The sequence below is a fragment of the Callithrix jacchus genome, chromosome 2 (assembly GCF_049354715.1).
Source record: "Callithrix jacchus isolate 240 chromosome 2, calJac240_pri, whole genome shotgun sequence".
Taxonomy (NCBI): Eukaryota; Metazoa; Chordata; class Mammalia; order Primates; family Cebidae; genus Callithrix; species Callithrix jacchus.
In genome coordinates, this window is record NC_133503.1 from 50,577,327 (window position 1) to 50,605,187 (window position 27,861).

General features: G+C 45.3%; 1 long non-coding RNA gene across 1 annotated transcript; it reads left to right on the forward strand.

The window, feature by feature from the left end:
* LOC108589333 (uncharacterized) lies at window positions 1-27,735 on the forward strand. Its single transcript, XR_004738708.2, has 3 exons — window positions 1-115; window positions 1,367-1,431; window positions 27,605-27,735. It is a non-coding gene; the product is annotated as an uncharacterized LOC108589333 (long non-coding RNA).
* The last annotated feature ends 126 nt before the right edge of the window (window positions 27,736-27,861 follow it).

Here is a 27,861-nt window from a genome sequence, read left to right on the forward strand (position 1 = left end):
TTTGCAAATGTCTTCCACAGACACCTGGATTCTCCTAGCTGCTTGTTGTGATATCATAAGGATGCAGTCTCTGGAAAATGCCCCTGAGCACTTGGGAGAGAATGAGAGCAAAAAGGTAAACATGTTCTTGGTATTAGCATGAAAAATGTTTTGACCTCATGGATCACGTGTAAGGGTTATGAGACCCCTGCCCCCACCAGGGATCCCAGACTATTTCATGAAACCTTAGTATAATGGTGGAAGCCAAACTGTTGGGGATTTTGGGATATTGTTAAACCTCTTTGTGCCTCAATTTTCTTGCCTATAAAATGTGGATAGTAATAACTGTCCTCGTAAGGCTCTGGTGACAATAAAATGACTTAATATAGGCAAAGTGCCTGACACATGGTAACAGCTCAATAAATGCTGGCTGGTGTTATGAACCTCTCAAGGGCCAAGTCCATGGGTTCACTGTTCCCCCAGGGCAGAGCCTAAGGAAGGCATGCAGGAATCTTTCAGGAATAAATGCAGGCACTCATGAGCAACTCTCAGTGAGACGACTTTCCAGCCTTTCCTAGGACAAGGAAAAGCTTTTCCTAGGACAGGGGAAAGCCCTATTAAATAAGCTAAACAGATCAGAGAGGCCGCATGAGTCATCAGAGTCACTCAGCAGGTCCTGTGTGTAGCTGCTACAGCTGAGAATGGCCCTCCTGCACTTCCCTCCCCCACCCTACCCTCTGTATCCAAACTCATCTGAGCACACTTGGGATGGAAATCTTGGAGCATCAGTTTTGTCCTGTTGTGAAATGTACCCCAAGCAGTCTCAGGGGCCCAACCAGGTTTACAGAAGACTGTAGCTTAAGACATCTAAGCTCTCTCCTCCCTTTGTCATGCCATCTAGAACACACTTCTAAATTGTAGTTACATACTAACTTAGGTGATCATTCACTGCCTCCCCCTGCTAAGTCCTGGGACCCTCTCAGTCTTTCTGGTTTCAATGGCTGTCAGGAATGTGATAATATCTATCAATATTTAGATGTCTGTTTTAGGAAAGAAGGAAGAAATAAAACCATGTGTTTTCATGGAAAGAAAGCAAACAACAGACAACTGGATGTCTTCTCTAGATAATTAGGTGTTGAGATACTGCAGAAAGGAGGACAGAACGGTAAAACATTACAACAGAAAATCAACCAAGAGCTAGGGTGTTTGTCCACCCAGAGTGCTGGTTCTGCTTAGTTTTAGAAATAATAACAACAATGATAATGACAAGAATGGCTCACAGTCACTGACAGCTTACCATGAGCCTGGTGTGGGGCTAAGCACTCTACATATACCATCTCCCTGAATACTCATTATCTGCCATGGTGTTATTTCCATTTTACACAAGGGTAAACCGTGCTTGAGTGACTCCTGAAGTCCCACAGCCAGTGAGTAGTACAGCGCATCATGGAGGTGAGTTGTCTTGGAAGGCTTGGGGAGTGGAACACAAGCTGGAAAAGGTAGAAGGAGGCTGGGATAAGATGGTGGCAGGTTGGGGTGCCAGACAGTAGAGGGGGCCTGAGTGCAGGTGCTGTGCTAGAAGTTCGGCATCTCTGGGGCTGGGCACAGGTGAGCAAGGGAAAATGCTGCTGACTTCTTAATTCTGGGACCAGACACTGTTGGGGGTGCCAGGCACAGAGCTGGAGCACACCATATTTTACAAAAAGAAATGCCAAGGCTCAGAGGGAGAAAAGGCCTTGCCCAAGGTCACCCAACAAGTTAGAGCCTAGCCTAGTCTTGCTCCCAGCCCAGCGATTTTGGCACTGCAACAAGTGCCCCCTTCCGACTAACCTACTCACACACTTCCGCCATGGCAGGCTCCTCTGGTCCCTGGCTCCCTGCAGAGAGGATGGCGTGGGAAGGGAGCAAAGCAATAGCCTTCACTCCAGGATTCTCCTCCCAGGGCAGGAAGGAGAGAACTGTGGAGGCATGACCAGGCCTGCTGTGGCTGACTAGGGGTTCTCTACCAGCCCCCCAACCCCAGAACAAAGCAAGGTTAATAAGAGCAAATTACAAAGGCTCTGAAAATGGAAGGGACCCTTTGAAGGCTGCAGGGGTGAGAGCTGGGGTGGGACCAGCCTGCTTTCTCTGTCCTCTTGTGCAATGCACTTCACCCAGGAACAAGCTGGCACAGGACAGTGCTCACAGAAGCATCCATCCCTGTGGTCATTGCTGGGACTCTGGGTTGGGCTTCTACCCTGAATTCTTCTACTGCCAGTTGTTAGAAAAATGAAGATTTCTCGTTGCAGACAGCTCAGCAGAGTTCCCCAGCATTCCAAGACTTGGGTCTTAAAGGAGACTTTGGGGGTGGAGGTCCAGCACACCCTGAACCTCTGGAGAATAGATGAAGGCTCTGACCATCGCTGTTCATCATCCCTGCATTGGCTTACTTTTCTCTTTGTGCTGAGGGGTGGGTTCAGTAATATGTACTGACATGTATGATTAAGTTCTTAGTCTGATGCTAGCACAATGCCAAGGGGCTATACACTGTAACCTAAACAATAAGACTATGAGATGGGAATCATCAAATTACCCTCGGGGTGGCTTAGAGCAGTGGTTATCAAAGTGCATTCTTGGACTAGCAATGTTAGCATCACTTAGAAATTTGTTAGAAAAGCAAATTTCCAGGCAGTAGTGCCTTAGAGAGCATAAGAATCTCCCCCAAGCTGCACAGCAGCAGGTGGCAGCCCAGGACTACCCCAGTATCCATATATCTGCCCAGTAGTCACTGCTGCCTGAGTCTGTAGGGCCTGTCTCTCTTCCACAGGAGTCGGTGAATGATTAAGGGCTGAGAGAGGCTGAAAGGAATACAAAAGGACAGCACATTCACTGCCACACTCTTTGTAATTAGAAAAGATTGGGGCCCAGCACAGTGGTTCATGCCTATAATCCCAGCAGTTTGGGAGGCCAAGGCAGAAGGATCACTTGAGCCCAGGAGTTCAAGACCAACCTGGGCAACATAGTCAGACCCTATCTCAATAAAAATTTTAAAAAGAAAAGATTGGAAACAGCCTAAACATCCACCAGCCCTGGGCTGGTTAAATAAACCATGGGGTATTCATGTAATGCAACTTCTTAAAGAAAAAGTAGGAAAGCTTTTCATGTATACTATGAAATGGTCTCTACAATGGAGTATTAGGTAGCAGAAAGCAAAATGTAAAACACTAAATATAGGAAGCCACCAATTGTATAAAAAAGAGAAAAAATGCCAACAAATTTGTTTATATGCACATACACACACACACACACAAAGAAAGACAGTTCGAAGAACTGGCAACACAGAGACTTCCTAGAGTTCACTGTTCAAAGGGATGTGAGGAGGACCTCTTATATGTGCTTTGGTACTTTTGCATGAATTACCTACTCAAATGATAAACAGGGTACAATTAAATTCAGAAGAAGAAGAAAAAAGGAAGAGGACCAGCCTGAGGGCTTATAAAATGCCAGACGCTGGGCTGAATTCTTACATGCAACATCTCCTTTAATCTCCTCAGCAACCCCTTAAGGTGACTACTATTATTAGCCCCATTTTGTTGACATGAAAACAAAGGCAGAGAAAGGCTAAGTGACTTTCTCTGAGTCACAGAGCTAGTGAGTGGCAGAGCTGGGATTTGAACTGACACATGAGTGACTCTAGAGCCCAAGCTCTAAATCACTATATTACTTTATATGTGTGAGCTCATTTCATCCTCCCAAGTCTCTTTGGAGGAAATGATGGTTTTCCTCTTTATAAATAGGAAAATGGAGGCCCAAAGGAATTACATGGCTTGGCTAAGGTCACATAGCTGAAGCATGACCAGCCCGGAAGAGAATCCCCAGAAAAAATGTACAATTGCTGGGGTCTGTAGTTGCAAGTTCTCAATAGAAGAGAACTCTTCTCAATAGGCTAGAGGGGAAAGGCTGTAATCCCATGTGTGTAAAGGCAGGGACCATCATGTCAGCTGTTTGCCCAGTTTCTGGCATAGCAGCTGGTGTATGCTGAGCACCTGAGAAATTTGGAAAGAAGTGAGGGAATGAGGAAGAGCAATGCGGACCAGTGGCCATCCCTGGAAGAAACTCTGTAAGTCAACTAGGCCAGATGGACAAACTGAAGCCTAAAAATGGGGAGGAGCTAGCTTAAACCGGTCCAGTAAGGAGTTTTTTTTGTTTGTTTATTTGTTGTCTTTTTTTTTTTTTTTTTTTGAGACAGAGTCTCACTTTGTCACCCAAGCTGGAGTGCAGTGGTGTGATCTTGGCTCACTGCAACCTCCACCTCCCAGGTTCAAGCGATTCTCCTACTTCAGCCTCTCGAGTAGCTGGAACCACAGGCATCCACCACCATACCCGGTTACTTTTTTGTATTTTAAGTAGATACGGGGTTTCACCATGTTAGTCAGGCTGGTCTTGAACTCCTGACCTCAGGTGATCTGCCTGTCTTGGCCTTCCAAAGTGCTGAGATTACAGGTGTGAGCCACCGTGCCCAGCCCAGTAAGGATTTCTGAACAAAATGGACACAAGGGAAGATAATATTTTTTAATGACCGACTTACCTTGGGAAGCTGTCATGATTTCTTTCTATCTCCCTAACAGGGATGGAAGGGGACAGTAACCAGCCAATTTTGATTGGAGTGAGAAGAAATATCCATCTCAAGGTTAAGTTTAGTGGAAAGGAGGGTCTTTCAGCAGCTGCTGAGGTAACAGGGAGGCAGTGGATATAAGAAAGCAACTGAGATATAAAGGAGAGGCCAGTGGATTCGAACTCAGGAGATCTGGGTTCTAGTCTCAGCTCTGCTTTGAACTAGCTTGGTTATGTGAGCAAGTCACTTCCTCTCCCTGACCCTTAGTATCATCATCTATAAATAGCAGAGTTATTGTGGGACACAAATGAGAATACAGAAAGCATGCTTAAAGTATGCCAGGTTCTGTGGTTCATGCCTGTAATCTCAGCACTTTGGGAGGCTGAAGTTGGCGAATCACTAATGATCAGGAATTTGAGAGCAGCCTGGCCAACAGGGCAAAACCCCATCTCTACTAAAAATACAAAAATTAGCCAGGCATGGTGGCATGCGCCTGTAGTCCCAGCTACTCAGCAGGCTAAGGTAGGAGAACTGCTTGAACCCTGGAGGCGGAGGTTGCAGTGAGCTGAGATCGCACCACTGCACCCTAGCCTGGGTGACAAAGTAAGACTGTGTCTCAAAAACCAAACCAAAACAAACAAAAAAAGAAAGTAAGCATGCATAAAGAAAATGTTAATATATAAAAAAGTAATAAATTTAAAAAAAGAAAGAAAATGTTAATATGGGGCATTATTAAGAACACACAACAGCAGTACTGGTGACAAACTGGGCTGGACAACTTGCCTGTCACCACCAGCTATTCTCTTGATTCCAAATGTAGCACAAAGCAGAGTTCATGCAGGTCTCCCTCACCTGTTGAAGGGGAATTAACTTTCTGGGCTCCCTGTGAGGCTTTTCCTGATTTCCCTTCCCCTAGGGCAGCACTTACAACGTTCCTTGCTTAGGTGTCTGCCTCCCTCTAAGAGCTAATTGAAGGCAGCGACCATGCAGCGTTCCTCACTTAATCCTTAAACATATGACACAGCGGGAGAGATAGAGGGAAGGCAGGAGACATGGATGCATGGGTGGATAACGGACAGTTGAATATTTTCAGAATGCAGAGGAAAGATAATTCTGATAAGTTAGCACTTCTTAGAGAAAATCCATTTGGACTGAGGCTTACAGAGTAGGTAAGATTTCATTAGGGTGAGATCAAGAGGTTAGAGAGGAGGAAGGTGGTCAGGTAGGTGAGAACAGCCTGAGCTCAGGCAGAGGGCTAGAAGGCTCGAGGCATCAGGCAGTCACGGGCAGTGGTCTGCGGTCAGCGGAGTGGAAGAGCGCTGTGGCCCGCTGCCGCTGGAAAGGCAGGTTTGAGCCAGGTTGTGGCAGGCCTTGAAAATTGTGCAAAGTGTCTGAACTCCTCCAACCGGCAGGCAATGGGGCGCCACAGAAGGTTTTGTAAGAGAGGAGTGACCTGCTCTGCCCTGTGCTTGCTGGCATTGTGTGGAAGGGTGGGCACCGGGCCAGGGCCAGCTCGGGGAGGTGGTCTCACCACTTGCTGCTCTCTGCTATGAAGTATTTTGAAGTAACTAAAAGATAGCATCCCTCAAAGCTTTAGGGTGTGTTTCCCAAACTAAGAACATTCCCTTTCACAATCATGATCCAAATCAGGAAATTTAACTTTGACACCAGCATTTAATCCACAGTCCGTATTCAAATGTCCTCCATTGTCCCAATAATTGACTGTCTCAGAACTGGCAATTTTTTGCAGTCATCAGTCCTATGCCCAGGAAAGCTGCCTGCCTCCAGGGGAAACATGAATAAGGCCTTTTATCCTTATTCCTCTACCCTCCCTTTCTCTGAGTGCTCCTATCCACTGCCCTCCCCACTCCAGCGTGCCCAGACCAGACAGAACAGCGGGGGTGCCGCTGAGGAACTGCTCAGGATCAAGGCGAGATGTGGGAGGTTGTGGATCCTCCTGCAGGGAAGGATTCCCCTCCTGAAATGGCTGGATTAGATGGACAGCAAGCTTTCCAGGCCTGACTGCTGGGCATAGGCTCATGTGGCAAGACTTATCCTCCGCGTTACCCAAAGCACCCTCAGCAGCATACTGCCCAGGAAGTGCCTTAGCTCCAGGTTAAGGTCCAGGCTCTTCCACGGACCCTGGGATTTGGGCTAGTCCCTATGCGTCTCTCACAGTCTTTGGGTTTCACAACTTTAGGAAGTCCCATTCACACTGGAGACAATGAAACAGTGTGCCCAGAGTTGTGCAACCCAGCGGCCCTGCTTCTAATCGCAGTTTCCTTGGCTGTGCCGAAAGGCGGACAAAGGTTGGTGTGAATCACCTCTGCAGGCCACTCCACATCTCAATTTATAGCAGTCTAAGCAAAATGAAGGGCTTTGGGAGGAGGCAGGGAGCCAGGGCCTTTGCCAAATGCCAGAGATGGTGGCAGAGAAGGTCTAGGGACTGGAGGATGGCCAAACCCCCAAAGCAACCATGAGTCCCTCCTCCCAGGGTGAAACCTGGATTTGCGTCTCTAACCCATCCCTACTCCTTTTTGCAACCATGTAGAATCTCACCCCTCTAGCCAGGTTTTCCATGAATGAACCAGGGAAAAGAAAAAATATCCCTCATAGGGCAATTGTGAGCATTAAAAGAGGTTATTCATGTCAGGCACTGAGCAGGGTACCTACTCCAAAATTACAGCTCAGGAAACTTTAGACCCACCAGGATGTTTGTTTTGTTTGTAAAACAGCTTAAATGTGTCTGCTTCTGGGCTTTCTTACTTTGACCTACCTCAAGATCATAATAAAGCCATCTAGGGATAGCTCCAGATCAGAATTCTGCTATTTGCCAAAAGCTCAAAAGGGGTTCTGAGGTGTGAGAAAAAGGAGAGCAGGACACCTACCTCTCTTCCCACAAACAGAATGACCCTAGCCTTCCAGTGAACCCATTCCTCTAGAGGTGGACATGGCAACCTGGGAAGTCTGGCCAAAGTTTCAGTTACAGAAATGAAGCTGTGATCATGAAATTTCAGGTAGGATAATGCATTTTGGTTTATATTCCTGGCCCCTGGAGTCAGATTCTGTGGGTGGCATATATGGCACCTGGTTGTTGCAGTAGCCTCAGCCCAACTTTCCATGGAAGGATGAGAAGAAGCCAGAAGGGAAGACTACTCAGGGCCTGGGTGTTTCCAGCTGTCAGCTGGAAGCATCTTGCGGAGGAATGGAGTTAAGTTCTACCCCACCCTGCCCTGCCCAGGCTGCTGGGATGGAAGAAAGAGCCAGGTGTGGGCCCCAGAGAGAGAGGAGTCCTCCATCTGAATCCTGGAGACTTAGAGTATGGAAACCAGCAAGCAAATAGACGTGGCTCCTCATATTTTCAAATCGTATGTGTTTCTTACATAACATTATATATGAAAAACCAATATTAGGTTAGTCTGAAACTCAAAACACATAATCTCATGTCCTGACTGTGCCACCAGCTCTCTATATGATGTTGCTCATCTCTCAATGGGCCTCAGTTTCCCCAGCCGTCAGTAAGTACGGATTCCTTCTTGTTCTGAAAACCTGTACCTGTCAAATGGATGCCGTCAGTAGGGTGGCAAGATTATAGATGCCTTTGCCATTTGCTTTCTATTGTCCACACTTCTTAAAAATGTTCCAGTTATCTTTAAAGTACAGTGTAATTGTAATTTGCCCACAACTTTTATTGTTATGAAGGAAAGAAGGAAGAGAACAAAGGAGGGAAGAAAGAAGAATGTTTTATTTGTTGGGAAGGCAGCCACTGAAAAATCATTTCTCCTCCTCCCCAGCAGGAAGCAAACCCCATACTCCAGGTAATTTGATAAAAATGGGAACATAGAGGGACCCTACACTTCATCAGTCATCCAATGAGTCACCTGTGTAATTCTGTCATTCCAAAAGCTCAGAGCCTTAGAATTCCAGAAAACCAGAGCTGATCAGTCCTACAAAGATCATGTGGTATCCAGTTGCCTCCCCTGCATAGGAAGTCTAGGATCAAAGAGAAAGGCAGGTACCCAAGATCAAGCAGCTCACCAGAATTAAAGCAGATACATCCAAAACCCAGGAAGGTCTCACATGCCATTATATTCTGTGACTTTATATCTTACCATAATTTCAAATTTATTTTTTAAAATAAAAAGTACAGAAAACTCCCACAAATCCTTGACCCAGATTCACCATTTGTTTACATTTTGCCCTATTTTATTTACCATTCTCTTTCCTACACACACACACACACACACACACACACATGCACAGGCATGAACTATTTCGAAGTAACTAAAAGATAGCATCCCTCAAAGCTTCAGGGTGTGTTTCCCAAACTAAGAACATTCCCTTTCACAATCATGATCCAAATCAGGAAATTTAACTTTGACACCAGCATTTAATCCACAGTCCATATTCAAATGTCCTCCATTGTCCCAATAATTGACTGTCTCAGAACTGGCAATTTTTTGCAGTCATCACTCCTATGCCCAGGAAAGCTGCCTGCCTCCAGGGGAAACATGAATAAGGCCTTTTATCCTTATTCCTCTACCCTCCCTTTCTCTGAGTGCTCCTATCCACTGCCCTCCCCACTCCAGCGTGCCCAGACCAGACAGACGGGGAGGGGGTGCCACTGTGAGGAGCAGTCGAGCCTCCCGTCTCTGACCTGAGAGTGCAGGAGGACACCTGAGACTATGCCAGGTGGACAGGTGCATGGAAAAGCCCACTGGGCCCACTCACCAGCTCTCAGTAATGCCCATCAGCCCTCCCTGGCCTCCAGAGTCAAGACGGGCACAGGACACTGTCTAGGTCAAGGACCTTAAATTCTATCTAGTTCCAGAGACAAAACCCACTTCCATAAAAAATCCACACACCTCAAAATATGTTTCAGCTATAAGGGATCGATGTCTGGGAGGGGGCAAGAAGGTACTTTCTGGAGTGCTAGAAATGTGCTGTATCTGAGGGGTGGTTACATAGAGCATACACATGCAAACATGCAGCCAGCTATGCAAGATGTCTTCCGTTCCCTCTAGGTATATCTCAGTAAACAACCAAAGCTATATGTGTGTGTAGTCAACAATCCCAAGGTGGAGCACCGTGCAGTGAAGAAAGGCTGTGAGCTCCAGAGGAAGGGACAGGACAGCTTCTGGCTTTGTCCACCTGCCTGCAGCAGTTCCTGCCTGCCACTTGGCAAATATCAAATAAATACTGTTGAATAATCAAATAAATTAATTTGATGCTGTGACTACATTTCTTAACCTGGAAACATGTCAACGATATCTTGCAAAGTGCAATAAACAGGCTATAGAAGAGTATGTGAGAATTATCTCATTTTTGTAAATATTTATGTTCAAATTTTTTGTATACCTAGTCTGAAAGAACACACCGAAATTCTAAGAAAAGTTCTCTTGGGTGAAAAGATAAAGACAATATATTTTTATTCTTTTTTTCTTCTTTGTTTGTACTTAAATTTTTTTCTAACAAGTTAAACTGAGCGAAAAAGCAAGTATTAAAAATATATATATATCAGCCAGGCACGGTGGCTCACACCTGTAATCCCAGCACTTTTGGAGTCTCAGACAGGCAGATCACGAGGTTAGGAGTTCAAGACTAGTCTGGCCAACATAGCGAAACCCCATTTCTACTAAAAATACAAAAATTAGCTGGCCGTGGTGGCACATGCCTATATTCCCAGCTACAGGAGGCTGAGGCAGGTGAATCGCTTGAACTTGGGAGGTGGAGGTTGCAGTGGGCCAAGATTGCACAACAGCATTCCAGTCTGGGCAACAGAGACTCCATCTAAAGACTAGACTCCATACACACACACACACACACACACACACACACACGTAAATAGGGCAACAAAATAGGGTCCATGCTGATTTGTGAATCTCTAAAAGGGGATTATAGTATGTAATGCATCTCAAGCTTACCTGACCAGAGACCTTTTGGGGAACTGCTGCTCTAAAGAGAATTGCATAAAAGGAGTTGGGGCTCTGAAAATTGCATGAAATCATCATATCAAATCACAACTTACATCCAAACTTCTCTTATACACAAGAAAAGCAAACCTTCTGCGTAAGTTAAGGTTATTTGGTTTTTCTACCATGCAGTTGGACTGAATTCTAGCTGGTACCAGAGGTTCGCGCAGCGCCGCACACTTAGAAAGTGGTCAGGAACTGCTAACTGCTGTTGTTGCAGCTCTCTAGTGGGGTGCCAGGACCTGGAGAGGCTGTTTTCCCGAGCCTTCTCCTGAGATGGGATTCCTGAGGTGGTTACTGAGCACAAACCAACGCCTCCTCTGCTCTCTAAGCTCCAGTAGAACAAGTTAGGGACCGAGTCATGCTCTGGAGCTGGAAGCTTAAAACCTGGAAGATATCCCAGGCAGGGCATGTCAGAACCCAAATGCGTGTGGACTCAATTGAGCCTGGAGAGTGGCAGTGGCTGAAATCACAAATGCTCAACTTACATGGGGAAGGCTCCTACCAAGGGAAGAAAACCACAGATTCTCAGAGCAAGAAGGAAACTGCAGAGGTAACTACTCCAATTTCCGACTTACTGACTATTCCCTCCATGGTATTCCCTCTAAGTGGCCCTCTAGCTCTACTGAGAACCTCCAGGGCTGGATGCTCACTACTTCCCCAGACAGTCTGTTCTGTCTTCAAGTAGCTCTAGAGAAAGCTTTTCCTTTGTGTTGAACTATAACTTCCACCCTTTGACCTTGGCTCTGCCTTCCAGGAGCACACAAAGCAAATCACACCGTCAAAAATCTTCCACGAGCTTTTTCTCCTTACTCAAAACAATCATAATGATGGCTACGATTTATGTGGTCTTTACTGTGTGCTAGACACCATGCTAAACACTTTACATGCCTGATCTCATTTAATTTTCACAACAGTCCCATGACATAGTGTTTACTATTGGCCCCATTTTACAGATGAGGAGTCTGAGTCTCAATTGAGATGAAGAGCCTTACCCAAGATTGCTTAGCTAGTTAGTGGCAGAACTGAAATACAGAAGCCAGATTTTTCATGTTCTAAACTCCTGATGAGCCAGGCATAATGGTGTGCACCTGTAGTCCCAACTACTCAGAAGGCTAAGGCGAGAGGATCCCTTGACCCCAGGAGTTCAAGGCTATAGTGAGCTATGACTGCGCCTGCGAAAAGCCACTGCATTCCAGCCTGACAACAGAGCAAGACTCTGTCTCTAAAAATAAAAATGTAAATATAATTCCTGAGCTTCACCACAGCACTCTGCTACCTCCTATACACACCCACCCACACATGCACACACACAGACACCCCATTGAGTCTTCTCTAGCGGTATGCACACTGACGACCCTGCAATGTCACAGTAGAAATTCCCACATGGTCCTGAAGGACCCAGAACCTTCAGGAGATTCTGCCAACTTCTCTCCTGGTTTGCACACCTCTCTCCTGCCTTTAGCACCTCCTAATGTAGCCCTTGGTTTCAGCTCCTTACATTGTTCTTGGAATATTGCCGCTGCGAGACATATGGGCTGTTTTCATTTGTCCAGCAGGCCTTCTCCTCCTCATTCCAAGTGATTCTGAGGGGCCCACCAATTGCGGTGTCTCCACCCAAACCACCACTGCAGCCATGACACCTGGGCTGGGCTGGCTTTCTTCCTTCCATTTTGGCACCAGTGATCCACATCACAAGAGACGGTTCCTTGAACTGTCTGTGACCAAAAAGACTGTTTCTCTGGGAATCCTGTGGGGACTTTGAGAGAAATGAAGTTCCTCCACCCCCATGGACAATGAGATTAGTAAATGAGAAGATGTAAACCTGGAGCTGTAAGGCCCTTAGATTAGTTAACTATTGCTTCAGCATTGAGTTACCACAAATTCAGTGGATTAAAACAACATGCATATACTATTTTATAGTTCTGGAGGTAGAAATCCTAAAATTAAGCTGTTGGCAGGGTTGTCTTCTTTCTGGAAACTCTAGGGGAGAATCTATTTTCTTGACTTTTTTCAGCTTCTAGGCTCCCTACAATCTTCTGCTCATAGCTTCTGTCTCTACTCCATCTTCAAAACTCTCTCTCCCTTTCTCTTTCTCATCTCTGCTTCTTTTGTTTTTTGAGATGGGATTTAGCTCTTGTTGCCCAGGCTGGAGTGCAGTTGCACAATCTTGGCTCACTGCCACCTCCACTTCCTGGGTTCAAGCAATGCTCCAGCCTCAGCCTCCTGTGTAGCTGTGATTACAGGTGCCCACCACCACACCCGGCTAATTTTCTGTATTTTTAGTAGAGACGGAGCTTTGCCATATTAGCCAGGCTGGTCTTGAACTCTTGACCTCAGGTGATCCACCCACCTTGGCCTCCCAAAGTACTGGGATTGCAGGCATGGCCACTGCATGCAGCCCTCACCTCTGCTACTATCATCGCATCTCCTCTTTTACTCTGACCTTCCTCCCTCCTTTTGTAAGGACCCTGGTGATTACATTGGGCCCACCTGAGTAACCCATAGATGATTTTATCATCTCATTTCATCCTTAACTTGGTCACATATGCAGAATCACTTTTGCTTTGTAAGGTAACACTCACACGTTGGGGATTAGGACATGGACATCTTTGGGGGCCATTATTCAGCTCATCACATCCATGTGGAAAAGCTCAGAAGCAGCAGGAGAGAGGCAAACATGCAGAGACAACAGAGCTGAAAGAAGGAAAGGAGAGAACCCTTGACCCAGCCATGCCTGGAGTCACAAGTTGTTGATCACAGGAGCCAATGAATTCCCTTTTTGCTTAAGTTAATTTGATCTCAGTTTCTGTCACTTGCAACCCAACAAATTCTGACTACTGTAAATGCTTACTGGTCATGATTGTCTTAGCCAGACTCGGCTCTTCAAGGGCAGTTTCTCTAAGTTATTGCCACAATGACCCTGTTTCAAAAACTGCAAATTGACACCTATAGCACAACAAACACATGGCTATGTTTGGGGAACAACAGATATGAGTAGAAAAATCGGGATTAACCTGGAACTCAAGTGGTCTAGGGGAGGTTGGTACAAAGAGTACAGCACTGGGGGAAAGGACGCTTGCGTTTAATCTGAGCTCTTGTGGAAGAGATCCCAGGAAATTCCATAGCTGCCTTGGTTTTCCCCATCTTCATCCACACAAAGAATTGCTTGGTTGAACACTAAGGTTGCATCCCACTCTAACCTTCTGAGAATAACTTGTTGCTCTGTGTTTCTATCACACACCAAAGCACCACACCGAAAGTTAACAAGAAGGCTGGGCTCTTGTGGTACATAACCAGGGGCAATCACCCTACCCCTTCCCGTTTCCTTTTCCTGCAGTCCTTGGCAGCAAAACAGTGACTTTGAGAGAAAGCCAAGGATGAGAAAAGGAAATGAAGCAGCTCCTTCTTCTAGCTGTTAAAAAAAAAATACACACTCCTACACACATACACACAGGTAAAGCCCATCTACCATGTAGCACTTTTACGCTTGACTAAGTCACAGTTCAGGCAAGGGAATATGATACATTTATTTAGTATGTTTCCCTATTTTTAGCATGGTTTTCTTACAATAACAACCTGCTAATTTAGGGAATTTTTAGGACAATGTTTTATGGAGTTTTTTCTTTTTCTTTCTTTCTTTTTTTTTTTTTTTGAGACAGAGTCTTGCTGTATCACCCAGGCTGGAGCATAGCGGCATGATCTCGGCTCACTGCAACCTCTGCCTCACGGGTTCAAGCGATTCTCCTGCGTCAGCCTTCCGAGTAGCTGGGACTACAAGTACACGCCACCATGCCCAGCTAATTTTTGTATTTTTGGTAGAGACAGGCTTTTACCATGTTGGCCAGGATGGTCTCAATCTCTTGACTTCATGATCCTCCCACCTCAGCCTCCCAGAGTGCTGGGATTATAGGCGTGAGCCAGCACACCTGGCCACTTTCTATTTTTTTTAACCATAAGATGATCAGATCTCTAAGGGCCCTTCTAGAGCAATCCCATGAGGCTTCTCAGAAGTGTGCGCCCATGGGAGAGGGCAGTAGAGAACCTTGGGAATGGCCAGGATGTAGGAACCATCCCAGCAAGTGGCAAGGCTAGCTCGTACCTTGACTTCAAATGCTTTTCAGAAGGATGTATTCTGTGGGGGAGTCATTGTACTTGCAGGTCTGCTTCTAAAGTAGCAGCAGGGCCTTGAACTTTGTTCTCTTGGGACAGTCATTTTCCCCATTGGGCCTTAGTTTTCTCCACTGCAAAATGAAAATATTGGGCCAGAAATTAATAAGAGCCCTTCCAGGGGACATGAGAGGGATTCTGGAGAGCTGGTTATGTTCTGTTGCTTAAACTGGGTACGGGTAACACTGATGTGCTCGATTTATGAAAATTCATTGAGTTGTGCACTTATGATTTGTGCATTTTTCTGTATGTATCTTTTTCTTCAATTAAAAAGTTTATATTAACTATTTTTTTTTAAATATAGGAGATCTACTTGTATTTCTGAATTAGAAGAATAAAAAAGATTGGAGGGGGAAGAGCAGAGATGAAACAAAATTTGATGTGAATTGATCATTACTGAAGCTAGAGCTGGGCATGTGAATTCCTTATGCCATCTTGTCTACCTTTGCGTATGTTTGAAACTTCCCATAGTGAAAGTTTGAAATAAGAGCTCTTCTAGCTCTAAAATACTGTCATTTGAGGAGCTCTCCCACTATTATGCAAGAATGCAAAAGAAAGGACAAAGGAAAATCACAGCTCCCCTCACCCCAGATTTGGGTGTCTTGTAAAAGAGAAGGATATGGACCCAGTGTAGTCAAAATGGAGTTATTATAACAGAAATAAGAAGTATTGTGACTGGATGTAGTGGCTCATGCCTGTAATCCCAGCCCTTTGGGAGGTCGAGGTGGGTTGATCACTTGAGGTTAGAATTTCGAGATCAGTATGGTCAACATGGTGAAACCCCAACTCTACTAAAAATACAAAAAATTAGCTGGGTGTGGTGGCACACACCTGTAATCCCAGCTACTCAGGAGGCTGAGACAAGAGCATCACTTGAACCTGGGAGACAGAGTTTGCAGTGAACAGAGATCGGGCCACTGCATTCTAGCTCAGCCAACAGAGTAAGACTGTGTCTCAAAAAAAAAAAAGCATTGTGCCTTTTGAACATCGTTTTGTTTGTTTGTTTTTTTAGTCCTAATTTCAGATCTCATTTGATATACTTGTGTCTGATGGAGCAAACTAACTATATTAGTTCATTCTCACACTGCTATACATACCTGAGACTGGGTAATTTATAAAGAAATGAGATTTAATTGGCTCACAGTTCTGTGAGCTGTACAGGCTTCTGCTTCTGGGGAGGCCTCAGGAAACTTACAATCATGGCAGAAGGCCAAGAAGAAGCAGGCACCTCTTCACATGGCTAGCAGGAGAGAGGGAGGGCAAAGGGGGAGGTGCCTCACACTTTCAGTCAGCTGTCTATCACAAGAACAGCAAGGAGGAAGGCTGCCCTCATGATTCAATCACTTTCCACCAGGCCCCTCCTTCAACACTGGGGATTACAATTTGACATGAGATTTGTGTGGGGACACAGAGCCACACCATATCATTAACCAAGAATGTTTTATGACATAGCTATTTATTTGTTATCTATATGAATGCTGGTGAGGTCTGGTGTTGATTGGTTCTCAGTTGTCACAACCTATGCACTGTTGGCTCCTCTGCCCTGGCATGAACGAAGGCACTTCAGCTAGTGGCAGGAAGTAGGGGAAAGGGCAAATCCTATAAGGTTCCTCTGGGGTTTCGCTTGACTTTCAAACAGTGGGTACAATGTCACTCACACTTACAGGAGTTGTGAAACATCATTGCAAAGTGGCCAGGATTCATTTATTCCTTATATGTAAGGAGCACCTGCTCCATGCCAGGCACCAGTCTAGGGGCTAGAAATATAGCAGTGCACAAACAGACAAAACTCCCTGACCTCAAGGAGCTTCCATAATTTGGTAATTCACGTAACAGCTTTAAAGGCTTTTCCAAGCCACACAAAGTGGTGGATGCCTGTAGTTCTAGCTACCTGGGAGGCTGAGGCAGGAGGATTGCTTGAGCCTAGGAGTTCAAGACTGTAGTATGCTATGATATGCCTGTGAATAGCCACTGGACTCTAGCCTGAGAAACATAGCAAAACTTCTTCTCTTAAAAAAAACCTTACACATTTTTATAATTGTGGTAAAATATACATAACAGTATCACAATTTAAAATTTTTTCAGTTCAGTTGCTTTAAAACAGATGTCTACAACTTTGTCACTGAAACCCTATACCCATTAAGCAACTCTCTTTTGCCCCTCTTCCTAGCCTCTGGTAACCACCATTCTACTTTGTATATCTGTGAATTTAACTTCTCTAGGCACCTCATAGAAGTGTAGTCATACAGTAATTGTCTTTTTGTAACTGACTTCTTTCTCCTAGCTTAATGTCTTCAAGGTTCATCCATGTGGTAGCATGTGTCAGAATTTTCTTCCTTTTTCAGGCTGAATAATATTCCACCATGACACATTTCATTTATCCATTCATCTGCCAATGGAGACAGGTTACTTCCACATTTTGGCTATTGTAAATAGTGCTTCTATGAACATGAGTGTACAAATATCTCTTTCAGATTCTGCTTTCAATTCTTTTGTGTATGTACCCAGAAATGGAATTTCAGGATCATGTGGTAATTCATGTTTAAGTTTTGAGGAACTGCCCTGCTGTTTTTCACAGTGGCTGCACCATTTGACACTCCTATTAACAATGCACATGGGGTCCAGTTTTTCATATCCGTGTTAATAGTTGTTACGTTCTTTCCCGCCACCCAGTAATAGCTATCCTTGTGAATATAAGACTGTTCTTTAAGAAACTACTTGTGCCAGTTTAATTATAGAACAACTGGGCTAAGTTAAGCTAGCTGGAAAGCTGGGAATAATGCACAGCTCAAACTCACCATTTTACAAATGAGTAAATAAAATCATCTGAATAAAGACCCCATCTAGGCATGCATGGGTGTGAAAAAATTAAAATTAAAAACTTAATAAAGAGACTTGTTCAAGATCAGGCCACAATGGACGGATGGAGGTGGCACAGGATTCTAAACCAAGGGTCAGCAAACTTCTCCCTAAAGTATTAGATATTTACTCTCTGTTCCTGAAGGCTTTGCCCATCATAGTCTCTGTCGTAGCTTCTCAACTCTGCCACTGTAGTGTGAAGGCAACCACAGACAGTCTGTGTAACCAAATGGGTGTAGCAGTATTACAGTAAAACTTTTGCAAAAATAGGCAATAGGCTGCGATTTTCTAATCCCTGTTCTAAACCAATAAACTAAAGTGTGGGGCCGGCTGGTGCGTATTGTTCCCCACCTTCCACCCACTTCTGGTAATAGCACCTTGATTTCCCTTTGATGAGCTGCCTGTCTATCTTCCCAGTGCCTGTGATCTCGGTAGGATTGTCAGTCAAGATGCGTTGCCAGTTCTGGTCAAGAGGTGGGTCCATAACCCAAGCTGGACCCAAGCTGGACCTTTCTATCTAAGGTCTTTGAAACTTACAAAGGTACAAAGGGACAAGATGGCTGAAGTTGATGCCCATGTGTCTCTGGTGACTCTGTTGGGTTCCTCTACCTAGATCTCCAGAGTTGCCCAGCTTCTAGCCACTTCCAAGCCTGTTGTCTCAGTGCTTCCTTCCACTCTGCAGGCAGCCCCACATCCTTCCAGTAATTCTTTTTTCTGCTAAATGACTTGAAGTCAATTTCTGATGCTCACAACCAGAGAATCCTGACTGAACATTGACTTTTAAGAAAAGATGTGCTATATAAGTACTTTATCCACAATACTTTCAGCAGCTAAAAGATTTGATTTCTTAAAAAGCAAATTATCTGGAAGTTTAAGAACATATCAGACTCATTGACTGAAATTCCCCCGTCCATGCCTGCCAGTGTGGACATACCATGCTGAAACACCATTATCCTTCAATCTTTGTTCAACAAATACCTCCGGCCCTGCCCAGCTCTCCCTTGTGCAAGCCCTTGGTGTTCTCTGGGCCTCAGATTCTTCATCTAGAACAAGAGGGAGTGAACAATGACAGTGACTTATTTTCCATCCAGCTCCAGACTTGGATCAGGGTCTCCTAGTGTCTGCTCAGCGCTGTGCTGGAGTATGAGAGATCCCCCTGACTTCAAGGAGATTGAGGATGAGTTGGGGAGACATGTCATAATCAGTGGTGACATGGGCAGCCTATGTAACCTGCAGATGAAGAAAACAGCCCACCAGAGCTCAGAGGGGAGAAAGTTGCTGTGGACTGGAGAGGACTTGAGCTGAGCCTTTAGAAGCAGGTAGGCTTTGAATAAGGAGAGAGAAAGAAAAATTGTATGCACTTTGGAGGCCTATTCAGTACTCTTCAAACTGAGCTCCAGTAGTAGTTCTTAGGCTTTATTTCCAGCCCTGAAACAGCAGAGGATGAATGGAACAAACCTCGCAACAGAACCAGGAAATATCTGGTCCTGTTCTGGTGACATTATTTGTTGCATGAGTTTCTTGTAGGTGTTTTTAGTTGTTGACCACAGGGAGAAGGGTGTGGACAGCTCTGAGTGTGTTAGCTGGAATATCAGAGTCTTGCTGAACTTGCTCGTTTTCTGCCCGTCCCAGCTGTCCAAGCACTAGAGGCAGCCCCCTGGGTCCACCTCACTCCACCCTTCAGGCGGGCAAGACGAAAGGACAGGGGCTCAGATTGTGTGGTCTAGAGTACCCCCACCCCAGGAGGTGCCTCTGATGCCAAGTATTCCTGTGAGCCCTGGCTGCAGGGGTGGTGGGCAGGGTGGCACAGGGAGGTAGGGGGTGGCCCTGTCTCTCCTCCTCAGCTTTCTGAAAGCCATCTGTTCCAAAACTTGAGCATTGCTTTCCGCTACACCCAAACCACCGCTACACCCAAACCCGTGGGACTGGTTATTCCCAGCACACACAGCTCTCTGTTTGCTGCTTGTGTTTGTTAGTTGGCATTTGAACAGTTCTCTGTGGTTCAAGTTTGAGGCTGGCCTGGGGCAAAATGAGATTGGCAGAGGTTGGCGTGGATGCTGCACCTCCCTCCCACTCTCCTGCCCCCAAGCCCAGGCCCCTAAACCTCTCCCTTTATAACAGACACCACCTTCCCCTGGAACTCCCTTCCCCTTCAGGACCCCATTCTTTCCTTTTTCAGATGGCTTATTGGAGAAACAACCTCTTCTATGGGATGAGATGTTGCTAAAGTTCTTTTTCACAGGGGTCCTCTGTGGACATCACACCCAGGACTCATGAAAGGATAATGGCTGGAAATTCCAGGCATGTGGCAGGTTCTGAGAGGCAGATGGAAGTTATCCCCTCTGCTCCTACAGTAAATCTTACGTTTTTCTGTATGTTGTCACTAAAGGTATGCAATTCCTTCTATTTTTTTTTTTTTTTTTTTTTTGGAGACAGGATTTCCCTCTGTTGCTCAGGCTGGAGTGCAGTGCCATCATGACAGTTCCCTGCAACCTGTCTCCCAGACTCAAGCAATCCTCCCACCTCGGCCTCCAGAGTAGTTGGGATGGTAGGCATGTGCCACCAAGCTTGGCTAGTTTTTTTTTTGTTTTTTTTTTTTTAGAAATGGGGTCTTACTAGGTTGCCCAGGTCTCAAACTCCTAGGCTCAAGCAGTCTTCCCACCTTGGACTCCTAAAGTGCTGGGATTACAGGCGTTAAGTTCCAGGCCCTCTGTTCATTTTCTATTCGCAGGCACTGGGGTGCACTGGCCTAGCAGGGATGAGAACTGACTTCTTATTCAGCTCAAAGACTCGTGTTCTGTGTCATCTTCCCTTCTGGGAGAACCTCAGTTTTCTTGTGTGAAGGAGTTTCATTGAGTTGTTATCACCAGCCTCACAATTTATAAGGCTGTGGAGTCTGAAAAAGTTCTCTACTTTTTAAGAACTACCCGTGAAGCTGGGAGACATGAGGTTCCTCCTGGCTCACACTCTGTTTCTCTGCTGTTGGGGGTGGCTTTCATGGAGTAGGGCACGTTACAATTTGCAGGATGTCCACACTGCCTGGACTTGATTCAGTGTTCAGCAAATAGCTTTGAGCATCTCTGAAGTGCTAGGCATGGTGCTGGTTCTGTGGATACAAGCATGAGTGAAGTAAGTGGTTTGGAAATAATATACTGGGAAAAGGAACAATGTATTCAAAAGGTGCACAAGGGCCAGGCATGATGGCTCCCTCCTGTAATCCCAGCACTTTGGAAGGGCAAGGCCAGCAGATCACTCAAGGTCAGAAGTTTGAGACCAGCCTGGCTAACATGCTGAACTCCCATCTCTACTAAAAATACAAAAATTAGCTGTGCATGGTGGCGGGCACCTGTAACCCCAAGCTCCTTGTCTTGAACCTGGGAGGGGGAGGTTGCAGTGAGCTGAGATGGCGCCACTGCACTCCAGCCTGGACCACAAAGTGAGTGAGACTCCGTCTCAAAAAAAAAAAAAAAAAAAACAGAAAACAGAAAAGAAAAAAGGAAGGTGCCCAAGTTCCTTGCAGATGGCACCTAAACTGTAAGGTGGGAATGAATAGAAAGAGCCCAGGGAGGAAGTTAAGCTGAGGATTGCCACTCCCATTTTATAGAGAAATCTTGGGGACACTGACTGACCATTCTAGACTGAATGGTTAGAGGCTCCCTCCCTGAGAAAGTGGTGTTTTAGATGAGCTCTTCCTAACAAGAAGAAGCCAGCCTTGGGAAGGGCTAAAGGCACCTAGGTCAAAGGCCCTAAGACAGGAACCAGCTAGGCCACTGGGCACATTTGAAAACCAGAAATAAGGTCAATGTGTCTGGAATTTAGCTATAGCAGGATATGAGATTGGAGAGAAAAATAGGGTTGAATCATGAAGAGCTTTAGCGATTTTGTTTTGAGTATAGCAAAGAGTCACTGGTGGTTTTTGTTTTTGTCAATTTTACATTTTAAAATGAGCCTGCTAGCTGCTGCAGTATTGTCACCAGCACCACTTTGTACCTCTTTTTTTTTTGAGATGGAGTTTTTCTCTTTTACCCAGGATGGTGGGAAGTGGTGCGATCTCAACTCACTGCAACCTCCCTCCCCCAGGTTCAAGCAATTCTCCTGCCTCAGGTTCCTCAGTTGCTGGGATTACAAGCGTGCGCCACCACACCCAGCTAATTTTTGTATTTTTAGTAGAGACGGGGTTTCACCATGTTGACCAGGCTGCTCTCGAACTCCTGATCTCAGATGATTCACCTGCTTTGGCCTCCCAAAGTGCTGGGATTATAGGCTTGAGCCACTGTGCCCAGCCCACTTCGTACGTTTTTAGTGCACCATTCACTTTGTAATCAATGTAAATGAAGACGTCCAGAGCCGTGCAAGGCAGAGCAGACCCTGTTGTTCTTCCCAAACCCTATGGGCTTTCAGGCTCTAAGAATCTAGTGTTAAGAGACTTTGGGGTGGAAAGATTCTTCCCTACGGGCTTTGATGATGTCAATCCTAAATCATCTTGGAGAAGCCCAAGGGGCGTGCTGGCCCCTGCAGGGTGTCTTTATTGATCTCTGTAAACACTCCCTTCTCCCGAGCTCTTTCATCTGAGAGGCCAAGCCAAGTGGAGGCAGACGCTGGCTCGCTCTCTCCTCCCTTCAAGCTGACACTCTGTAAGCCTTTAAGCAGCTTGTAACTCCATCATCTCAGCGCCCCTTGGAAGGGAGCAGCAGCAGATTAAGCAAATCTGGGATCCAAGCGTTGAGGAATTTGGGGCCTCTCAGGTTTCTTGGCAGGAGTAACAAGTACCTGCAGAGACTCTTCTTCAGAACAAGTGAAATTAATTCCTTCCAGGGGCAGAAAAAGGCATGCTTTTGGCAAAAGACTTCATAAGATGTTATCTCAAGAGACGGGTATGGGAGCTCAAAGAGGGAAGGCAGTTGCAAAACCAGGTGGGAAATCGATGGGGTGGGAGGGGAATGATTTAGGTAAGTTCCCACAGCGGTTCCGATGCAGGGCTGCCTCTAGAACTAGGTTTCCTGGCCTGAGGAGAGTGGCCTCATGCCTTTTCCACTCTCCTAGGACTAGACAGGGAGAAAGAAGAAAGTGAAAAGGGAGGAAGGAGAGAAGAGAAGAAATGAGCTACTTAAGTTCACGGCCACATTCTACTCCTCAAGCTAGACGGCTTAGAGGAAAGAGTCGCGAATGTAAAGTTACAGATGCAAAGAAGCTTCAGTATCATCCAGTCTAACCCTCTTATTTCTTATTTATTTATTTACTCATTTATTTATTTTTGAGACAGGGTCTCACTCTGTTGCCCAAGCTGGACTGAAGTGGTACAAATCTTGGCTCACTGCAGCCTCCTCCCTCCAGGCTTAAGCAATCCTCCCCGCTCAGCCTCCCACATAGCTGGGACTTCAGATGCATGCCACCATGCTCAGCTAATTTAAAAAATTTTTTTGTAGAGACAGTGTCTCACTATATTGCTCATGTTGGTCTCAAACTCCTGGGCTCAAGCATTCCTCCTGCCTCAGCCTCCCAAAGTTCTGGGATTGCAGACCTGAGCCACTGTGCCCAGTGAAGCCTCTTATTTCATGGATGAAAAGAACAAGGGACCCAAGATGAGTACTTCCCAGTGCTGACCAGGAGATGAGGTGGCCTTCTCCTGTGCCAGAAGAGGTTAAAAATGATGCATTTTGGCCGGGCGCAGTGGCTCACACCTATAATCCCAGCACTTTGGGAGGCGGAGGCGGGTGGATCACAAGGTCAAAAGATCGAGACCATCCTGGTCAACAAAGTGAAACCCCGTCTCTACGAAAAATACAAAAATTAACTGGGCATGGTGGTGCGCGCCTGTAGTCTCAGCTACTCGGGAGGCTGAGGCAGGAGAATTGCTTGAACCCAGGAGGCGGAGGTTGCGGTGAGCCAAGATTGTGCCATTGCACTCCAGTCTGGGTAACAAAGGCGAAACTCCATCTCAAAAAAAAAAAAGTGATGCATTTTGAAGGCTATTTTGGAAACATTTGTCAATGTTTTAGACACACATACATTCTTTGGCCCAGCAATTCCACTTCTGGAACTTCATCCCACAGAAATCCTTGTACATGTGTACAGAGATGTATGGACCAGGTTGTCATCTATAGTGTGCTTTGTCAGTGCAAGACACCTCAAGAGACAGCAAAGGGTGTGCTTATCAGTAAGTGCAGCATTAAACTGCTACATTGATATTACAAAATACCATGCAGCCACCAGAAGGAAGGAGGCAAATATATCTCATTACTATGGAAAGATTATGAGTGACATTAATTAATGATTGATTGATTGATTGAGATGGAGTCATGCTCGTCACCCAAGCTGGAGTGCAGTGGCGTGATCTTGGCTCACTTCAACCTCTGCCCTCGGGTTCAAGCAATTCTCCTGCCTAAGCTTCCCACGTAGCTGGATTTGCAGGTGTCATGCCCAGCTAATTTTTGTATATACATATTTTTTAAGATGGAGTTTTGCTCTTGTTGCCCAGGCTGGAGTGCAATGGCATAATCTCAGCTCAGTTCAACCTCCGCCTCCCCAGTTCAAGCAATTCTCTTGCCTCAGCCTCCTGAGTAGCTGGGATTATAGGCACCTACCACCATGCTCAGCTAATTTTTTGTGTTTTTAGTAGAGGTAGGGTTTCACCATGTTGGCCAAGCTGGTGTCAAACTCCTGAACTCAGGTGATCCACCCATCTCGGCCTTCCAAAGTGTTAGGATTATAGGTGTGAGCCACCGCACCCTGTCTAATTTTTGTATTTTTTGTAGCGATAGGAGTTTTACCATATTGGCCTGGCTGGTCTTCAACTCCTGACCTCAAGTGATCCTCCTACCTCAGCCTCCCAACACGCTGGGATTACATGTGTGAGCCACTGTGCCTGGCCTATGAGTGATATTTAAGATTGAAAACAAAGCATGGCTGGGCATAGTAGCTCACTCCTGTAATCCCAGCATTTTGTGGGGCAAAGGTGGGTGCATTGCTTGAGCCTAGGAGTTCAAGACCAGTGTGGGTAACATAGTGAGATCCCATTTCTACAAGAAAAAAACAAAAAAAATTAGCTGGGCATGGTGGCATACACCAGTAATCTCAGCTACTGGGGAGGCTGAGGCAGGAGGATCACTTGAGCCCAGGAAGTCGAATATTCAATGAGCTGTGTTTGCACCACTGTACTCCAGCCTGGGTAAAAGAATGAGAACTTGTCTCAAAAAAAACAAACAAACAAACAAACAAAAGCACATAAAATGTATGGTGTTATCCCACTTGTGCAACCAAAAGTATGTGTATATGCTTATGTATTATTTTATTATTATAGTTTAATATATATTTCCAGAAGGATATGCAAAAATATTCATAGTTAATTTGCTTCGTTTTATACCCTTTGCACAGTTTGAAGATTTTTTGTTTGGTAAATTTTTGTCACATATGTATTACTTTCATTGCAAAAAGAAAATTGAGATGGAAGTTGCTTGGCTGGGATCGTGCAGTCATCCAGTTACTTTTGGGACAGGAGCCAGACCAGTCTCCTGACTTGACTCTTGACTTTCACACACTGCCTTCTTCTAAGCTCAACAGCTAGTCCCCGCGCAAAGAGGGCTCTGCCTCCTGTCCATCTGTCCAGTGGCTGAGAACTGGGGGTAGGAAACTGTTTCTCAGTGCCCAGCAATGATGACATTCCAGGTTTTGGGGCTTCTGCTTATTGGATTCCTTTTCTGGCTGTGCCACTAAAAGTAGATATTGAGTAAATGACAAATTCCTTCAGTTCTCTGAGACTCAGTTTCCTCACCTGCATAGTGGTGGCCTGGGCATGGGTGGTGAAGTAAAGCTCACTCCTTTCACTGTCCTGAGAACCTTTTAGCTCAGGTGCTCCTCCGGGCTGGGGAGCATGGTGCCCAGGAGTTTTCATTCCTTGAGCCAGGCTTCCCCCTGCTGGTCTTTGCGGGCAACGCTCGGTAAGCTTCCAATAAAGGGTTCTAACTGGCAGTTAGTAGGGCAGGGGCTGGAGAAGCTAGACATCCTGCAGGGGATGAGACGGTTGTGCACAGTGAAGAATTGTCTCACCTCCTGCCTGGCTTTCCAATAAATGGATGATCTGAGCTTGGAACTAACTCCCCTTTACAAACATTATCAAAGTTGTTTAGGTTTGTGCTGTTGTGTGTTGTTTTGTTGCATTTAGAGATGGTCTCTGTTGCCCAGGCTGGAGTACAGTGGCTTGATCATAATAGCTCACTGCAGCCTCTAACTCCTGGGCCCAAGGGACCCACACACCTCAGCCTCCCATGCACCTGAGACTACAGGCCAGCGCCACCACACCTGGCTTCTTGTTGTTTTCATTTAAGATATATTGAATTGCAAAGACCCTGTAAATTAAGGGATGCTTGAACTTCGCTTGGTCCAGAGCAAGAGTTGTTCACCATCTCACAAAATCCTGTCACCAGTGCCATTTGTGTGGGGATCACATGTTCAGCCCACTCGTGTCCCTCTGCATTTGTAGCCATAACTCTTTGCAAATATGTAATCAAGGAGCTCTGAGACTTCTAACAGATGGAGAATGAAATATTACTAAATTAGCACAAAGGTAGATAAAATGCAGACATTTTATTCCATTTATAAAGTCTGTTTCAAATATATATTATTGCCTTGTTTTATGTTTTTAAATTTTTGGTAACACAATAATAAGAAAGGTATGTTGTGAAAAAGTATGTTCTTTTTTTTTTTTGAGACGGAGTTTCTCTCTTCTTACCCAGGCTGGAGTGCAATGGTGTGATCTCGGCTCACCGCAACCTCTGCCTCCTGGGTTCAGGCAATTCTCCTGTCTCATCCTCCTGAGTAGCTGGGATTACAGGCACGCACCACCATGCCCAGCTAATTTTTTGTATTTTTTAGTAGAGACAGGGTTTCACCATGTTGACCAGGATGGTCTCGATCTCTTTACCTCATGATCCAACCACCTCGGCCTCCCAAAGTGCTGGGATTACAGGCATGAGCCACCATGCCCGACGAAAAATTATGTTCTTAACTTACTTATGTGTCTTTTGGTTACCTGTTTTTTCAGCCCGACTGATACTGTCCCCAGTTATCTACCACATAAATTCTCTATGCCTCTTATAGTGTAATTTTTCTTTATCTTTCTCCTCAATCATCATGTGGTCCCCATCACCTCCTAAAGGATATGGTCTCGAGTCTTTTGAAGAATCAGAGGCCGAATGTATCTTGGATATGTGGGGAGTTGCTCATAGGCCTCCATGACAGTATGAGTAGCTCCATGTCCTCAAGTGTCACTAAAGCTCCAGATTCTGACCCTACACTTACACACAAGGCCCAACTCATTCGCAAGACTCACACCTCCCCTCCCCTTCTCTTCTTCCACACTTGGTAATTTCTTTTAGCATGTCATTCCCTTCTCAGTTAACACTATTATCCTTCCTCTGTTATTACATATGAATAAGTTCTGCCTGTTCTTTATGTTAATTCATACCTCTGTTCTTTTTTTCTCTGTACTTCCTATATGGGAATGACGTCTGCTCTATCCTTTTAAATCTAAACTTTATTCTTCTAAGTAGGCATATACATCCTACAATTTCATTGTATTTTCTAAAGTGGTCGTGCCTCTGCATTTATGTACTGAAAAGCTTTGTTTTATTTTTATTTTATTTACTTAGGAGTCTTCCTCTGTCACCCAGGCTGGAGTGCAGTGGCACAATTTTGGCTCACTGCAACCTCTGCCTCCTAGGTTCAAGCGATTCTTCTGCCTCAGCCTCCTGCGTAGCTGGGATTACAGGCACCTGACATCATACCCAGCTAATTTTTGTATTTTTAGTAGAGGTGGGGATTCATCATGTTAGCCAGGTTTGTCTCGAACTCCTGACCTTAGGTGATCCCACCGTCTCGGCCTCCCAAGTGCTGGGATTATAGGGGTGAGCCACCACGCCCAGGCAAAGTTTTGTTTTACTATAACTACTCGTATTTCTCCTTTCATTTTACAATTAAGATATCATACTGATTTGTTAAATTTAATTTACTTTGTCTATGAATTTGATTGCAGAGTAGTGTAAATATTTGCATTCACTTAAAGTGAAAAGACAATCTGCATACCTGGAGGAGATATTTGCAAGATTTACATCTGGTAAAGGTTTATTGCCAAGAACGTACAAAGAGGCCTTACAAATCAACGAGAAAGAAGAAGAAACACAAAGAAATGGACAAAAGAAAAGGCATTAACAAAAGAAGAAATGCACACGGCCAACAAACCTATGGAGGCGTTCAACCACATGTGAAATGTAAATCAAGACCCAATAAGAT